The sequence below is a fragment of the Chiloscyllium punctatum genome, chromosome 15 (assembly GCF_047496795.1).
Source record: "Chiloscyllium punctatum isolate Juve2018m chromosome 15, sChiPun1.3, whole genome shotgun sequence".
In the NCBI taxonomy this organism is placed as follows: Eukaryota; Metazoa; Chordata; class Chondrichthyes; order Orectolobiformes; family Hemiscylliidae; genus Chiloscyllium; species Chiloscyllium punctatum.
In genome coordinates this window covers 95,428,243-95,434,992 of record NC_092753.1, presented here as the reverse complement: position 1 = coordinate 95,434,992, position 6,750 = coordinate 95,428,243, and positions in this window count along the sequence as shown.

Here is a 6,750-nt window from a genome sequence, read left to right as displayed (position 1 = left end):
ACGTCTGTTTCATAGCTGCGTGTCATTAATGTGCTTCAGACCCCAGTAAAGAAAGTTCATTCAAATAAACACAAGCAAATATCAAAATTGACGTCATTCCATTAAACAATGGAGATAATTCTGGTGGTGAGAATTTTAAGTTGGAATGAAATGTTGTTTCGAGATGGGAACAGACATTGAGGTGACTTGAGAAATCAGAGAAAATGCATGATGCCAACAAAATGTGCAGATGTAGCACAAATAGTTTATTTTTATCAACGCTGTCTTTTCCTGCTGAAGACTTCAATGAAATAATTCCCTAACTTTCTAAATTCTGGATAAAACATGCCTAATCTGTACAAGTTCTCCTAACGTAACCCCGGATTCTCATTCTTGTAAATTACCTTGTCCTCCCCTCCAAGGCCAATATATCCTTCCTGAAGTGTGCTGCCCAGATCTGCTCTCAGTGCTTCGAGTGAGCTCTAACCTGGGGTGTGTTTAACTGGAGTGTATCTTCTCCATCCTTGTTCTCCAGTCTGCTCAATATAATGGGAAGAGTACATTAGCTTCCTTGATTATTTCCTGTACCTGTTCGTGACACATTAACGATCTGTGCTCCCGAACCCCCAAGTCTCTTTGGATATTCACTGCATTTAGCTTCATCCCATCTAGAAGGGAGCCTGATCAATTTGTTTTGGTCCAAAATAGCTAACTTTATGTTTGTCTGAATTAATCTCCATCTACCACAGCTTTGTCCAATTACTGAGTCTTTCAATATGTGGGGAGAAACTGGAGCAAACATTTTGAGTCCAGTAACCCTTCTTCAGTACCTGATTTGTTTTATTCTGTGTTTTTATATCTTGTAATATTTAGATAGCTTGATTTGTTAAATATTTTTATTCTTTTATTTTAAAGTTTTTTTCAATTGTAATGATCTGTTTTATTAGTAAAACCAAATCTATATTCTTGTGTGTTTATATTTCAGTGAAGGAATGCCACACTAACTTTGATAAAAAAATGATGTCTGAATGGAGGTTTCATTGTGGGAATGGGCTTGTCTTGGAGTCACATCAGTTGTGATTATAAGAGCTCCTTCATTCATCTCCCACAGCATTCCTACAGTACAGGCCCTTCGGCCCTGAATGCTGCTCTCTGATTAGATTAACCTACATCCCCTCATTTTACTGTCATCCATGTGCCTATCCAAGAGTCACTTAAATGTCCCTAATGTATCTGAAAGTACTAATACCGCTGGCAGTTTATTCAACACACCAACTAGTTGCTGTGTAAAGGACCTACCTCTGACATCTCCCTGAAACCTTCATCCAATCTCCTTAAAATTATTACTGCTCATGATCGACATTGCTGCCCTGGGAGAATGTCTCTGGCTATCCACTCTGTCTATGGTTCTCATCATTTGGCACACCTCAATCAAGTCAACTCTCATCCTTCCTCACTCCAATGAGAAAAGCCCTAGCTCCCTCAACCTTTCTTCATAAGACATGACCTTTAATCCAGGCAGTAACCTGTTGAATGTCATCTCTGAAACTTCCAAATCCTTCATACAATGAGGTGATCAAAACTGATCATAAGATTCCAAGTGTGGTCTAACCAAAGCTCTATAGAGCTGCATCATAACCTCTTAAACTCAACCCCCCTGCTAATGAAAACCAACACATCATACGTTTTCTTAACAACACTATCAACTTGGGTGGTAACTTTGAGTGATCTGTAGACGTTGACCCCAAGATCCTTCTGTTCCATCACATTGCCAAGAATCCTGCCTTTAACTCTGTATTGTGTGTTCAAATTCAATCTTCCAAAATGAATCACTTCACACTTTTCCAGGTTGAACAGGCACAATGGGTGGCACGAGGGCACATTGGTTAGCACTGCTACCTCACAGCGCCAGAGACCCAGGTTCAATTCCCGCCTCGGATGACTGTCTGTATGGAGTTTGCACATTCACCCTGTGTCTCTGTGGGTTTCCTCCGGGTGCTCCGGTTTCCTCCCGCAGTCCAAAGATGTGCAGGTTTGGTGAATTGGTCGTGTTAAATTATCCGTAATGTTAGGTGAAGAGGAAATGGGTCTGGGTGGGTTGCACTTCGGAGGGTCGGTGTGGATTTGTTTGGCCGAAAGGCCTGTTTCCACACTCTAATCTAATCTAAAACTCCATCTACCATTTATTAGCCCAATTCTGCATCTTGCCAATGTTCTGTTGGAGCCTACAACAGTCCCTCACACTTTTGGATATAGGTTTGTTCGCTGAGCTGGAAGGTTCATTTCCAGACATTTCATGACCCTACTAGGTAACATCTTCAGTGGGCCTCAGGCGAAGCGCTGCTGATAATTCCTGCTTTCTATATGTTTGGGTTTATTTGGATTGGTGATGTCATTTCCTGTGGTGAAGTCACTTCCTGTTCCTTTTCTCAGGGGATGGTAGATGGAGTTTAACTCTATGTGTTTGTTGATAGAGTTCTAGTTGGAATGCCATGTTTCTAGGAATTCTCGTGCATGTCTTTGTTTGGCTTGTCCTAGGATGGATGTGTTGTCCCAGTTGAAGTGGTGTCCTTTCTCATCCATATGTAAGGATACCAGTGAGAGTGGGTTATGTCTTTTTGTGGCTAGTTGGTGTTCATGTATCCTCATGGCTAGTTTTCTGCCTATTTATCCAATGTAGTGTTTGGTACAGTCCTTGCAAGATATTTTGTAAATGACAATAGTTTTGCTTGTTGTCTGTATCGGGTCTTTCAAGTTCATTAGCTGCTGTTTTAGCTTGTTAGTGGGTTTGTGGGCGACCGTGATGCCAATGGGTCTGAGCAGTCATTTCCGAGATGTCTTTAAAAAGAACGGGGACCCAGTGAACACAGTCCACTGATTTCCCAGCAACAAACCCAAGCAAGCAGACAAAACATGTCCAGAAACCAGAGCAACTCTCCCTTACATCAAAGACATCTCGAAGGTTGGTGGTGTGGTGGATAGTGTGGAGGGCAGTTGTAGGTTGCAACGGGACATCAACAGGATGCAGAACTGGGCTGATAAGTGGCAAATGGAGTTCAACCTGGAAAAGTAGAAGAGATTCACTTTGGAAGGTTGAATCTGAATGCAGAGTACAGCGTCAGAGGCAGGATTCTTGGCAATGTGGATAAATAGAAGGATCTTGGGGTTCATGTCCATAGATCACTCAAAGTTGCCACTCAAGTTGGTAGGGTTGTTAAGAAGGCATGTGATGTGGTGACTTTCAGTAGCAGGGGAATTGAGTTTAAGAGCTGCGCAGTTATGTTGCAGCTCTATGGAGCCCTGGTTAGACCATATTTGGAATATTATCTTCTGGCTGCCTCATTAAAGGAAGGATGTGGAAGCTTTAGAGAGGGTGCAGAGGAGATTTACCAGGATGCTGCCTGGACTGGGGGGGGGGGGGGGGGCACGCCTTATGAAGAAAGATTGCAAGAGTTAAGGCTTTTCTCATTGGAGTGAAGATGAATCAGAGTTGACTTGATAGAGGTGTACAAGATGCTGAGAGGCACAGATAGAGTGGATAGCCAGAGATTTTATTCCCAGGGCAGAATTGCGTATCTTGAGGGGGCATAATTTTAAGGTGATTGGAGGGAGGTTTAGGGTTGATGTCAGAGATAGCTTCATTACACAGAAAGTGGTGGATGCGTGGAATGCACTGACAGCAAAAGTAGTACAATCAGATACATTATGGACATTTAAGCAACTCTTGGATAGGCACATGGACGATAATACAATGAAGGTCAGTCTGATCTTAGAGTAGGATAAAAGGTTGGCACAACGTTGAGTGCCAAAGGGCATGTACTGTACTATTCTCTGTTCTATGAGCAGCAAGCGTTTGGATGGATATGGGCCAAATATTGGCAAATGGCATTGGATAAAGGTAGGATATCTGATGGGCAAGAACAATTTGGCACAAAGAGTCTGTGTCTGTGCTGTACCATCTCTACGATGCAATTACTCCTGACAATGACTGTCCTGAGACAGGCTCGGAATATATTAGGCACTCCTGTGAGAAGAGGCACTGCCTCACCAGCCATTCTAATGTGTCAGGAATAGTCACATTTATTGTGCTGGTCAAACCATCCCAGGAGAGCCTGGAAATGCTCTGATAGTGGGCTCTCAGCCTGTTTGTCCCTCTGGGGAGGGGATGTCCGTGTGGTATTACTGCTGGACGATTAATCCAGTGACTTGGAATACGTTCTGGCGACCTGGGCTGAGCAGATGGTGGAATTTGGATTCACTGAGAAAGAACCCTGGAATTCTGGGCCTAATGATGAATGTGAAACCACTGCCAGTTGAAAATAAATGCCTTTTGCTTGATTTTGCTACCTTGGATTTTACTCAACATTATATGAGCTGGTCCAATCTCTCTGGGGGGTTAATGTGAAAAACCGAGATGAGAAACAGAGTTTGCTTCAAAGCCTGAGCTGTTTTCAATAAAAAAGGCCTTGGATTGCAGGGAGCAGCTACAGTGGTGTCAAATGAAGCAGCACAATCAGAAACCACAAAATGGCTCACATGGAACTGTGATACCCACAATGACATGACTGGATGTAAAGGATGTCTGGACAGGAAGTGCAGTGTTAAATGAGGAGCCAACCCAGCAACACTCAAATCCCATGAATACACAAAAATAGGATATTTATGAGGACTGACAAAGGGTAGCTGGCTACTTGGCAACAGTTGACACCAGCAGGTGCATGAGTACCAGCAGCATCCAGGTTCACTATTGCAAAGTTCCGATACTGGGTAGATTGCTATTTCTCACATTAAGATTGTGGGTAAGGATGTTCTGGTGTACCTCATTGAAACCTTTACTGTTTAAATTGTTTCATACCATACTGTGTGGCACTGTGGCTCAGTGGTTAGCACTGCTGCCTCACAGTGCCAGGGTCCCAGGTTCATTTCCCGCCTCAAGCAACTGTCTGTGTGTAGTTTGCACATTCTCCCAGTGTCTGCATGGGTTTCCTCCCACAGCCTAAAGATGTGCACATTAGGTAAATTGGCCAGGCTAGATTACCTGTAATGTTAGGTGCATTGGTCAGGGGTAAATGTAGCTCTGGGTGGGTTGCTCTTCGTAGGGTCAGTGTGGACTTGTTGGGCCAAAGGGCCTGTTTCCAAATTTTAGTTAATCTAATCTCATGATTGCCAGATGTATGTGTGAGGCAACTGGGCAGTGTACGTGAAGGGGATTATCTACGTTCTGCATTACTGTCCATTTGCCTGAACAACCAGCAGAGTCTGAAGGAAACATTCAAACTTTTATTGGCAAATAAAATCGCAAAATATGAAGGGAGGCCACAATACACATATAGCATACACAGAAATACGTTATTCGATATGACTCTGGGGAATGTGTTTTCCTGTGAGGTTTTTGGATTTCATTCTTCCTTTGTTTCAGCTCCCTCAGAGGCCCACTCCCACTGAGCCTGTGAGTGAGCAGGTGACTAAGAATGCCAATGGATGGAGAAGACAAAAGAATCTGCCATTATATCCTCAATGAATGAGGTATTTACAGCACAAGGCGTACATCAGAGGCAGCTACTGAGAAACACATGACGTGGGTGGGGGTGGGGGGCATGGGGGGTGAGGGGGGGGTAGTATCGGGTGATGTCCCACAGCATTTAGCTTCAGACAATCATTGACTCATAGGGTCATACAACACAGAAACAGACCCTTCGGTCCAACCAGTCCATGCTGAACATAATCCCAAACTAAACTAGTTCCGCTTGCCTGCTCCTAGCACAGAACCCTCCAAATTTTCTTTCCTGTTCATGTACTTATGCAAGTGTCTTTTTCAATGCGGTAAGTGTACCCACATCCACCACTCCCTCAGGAAGGTCATTCCACATGGACCACCCTCTGTGTAAAACATTTGCTCCTTATCTCTTTTTCAAAACTCTCTGCTCTCACCTGCCCACTAGTCTTGAAATCCCCCATCCTAGGGCAAAGACAATTGCCATTAACTTTATCTATATTTTTCATCATTCTATAAACTTCCATCAGGTCACCCCTCAAGGTCCTAGTCTCCAGTGCAAAAAGCCCCAGTCTGTCCAGCTTTTCCTTATAACTCAAACCTTCCATACCTGGCAACATCCTTCTGAGGTAAATCTCTCCTGAACCCTTTCCAGCTTAACAACATCCTTCCTGTAAATGGGCAACCAGAACAGGACACAGTGCTTCAGGAGGGCTCTCACCAACGTCCTGTACAACCTCAACATGACTTCCCAACTCCTGTACTCAAAAGACTCAGCAATGAAGGCAGGGGTGCTAAATGCCTCTATGTGTCGCAAACTTGAAAGAATTATGTACCTGAAATCCTTGGTCCCTTTGTTCTACAACACTCCTCAATGCTCAACTGCATCAGCCCTACCCTAGTTTGTCATTGCGGAAAGCACCACCTTGGCAGTGCCCCATGAACCTTGGGCATGATCTGCCACATGCCAACCTCTCCAATATCTTGAGGAATGAAAACAAAGCAAACCATACCAGTGACACACCAGTGTCTAAACTGTCTTGCATCCTTCAAAATGGGGACTAGTCCAACAAGAGCAACCAGTACATTCCTATCCAAGTATTATTCGTTATTTTTTCCTGGTTTCTTTCCTCTTGGGAAAGGAGATCCTCAAATTCCAATATCTAGGCATTTCACAAAGAAAGAGTTTTGCTTCTGGATTAAATTCAGAAGTTGCTCCATAGTCTCGATACTACCCAGAAATTGCAGAAAGAGTTAAGCAAAGTTCCACTGATTTT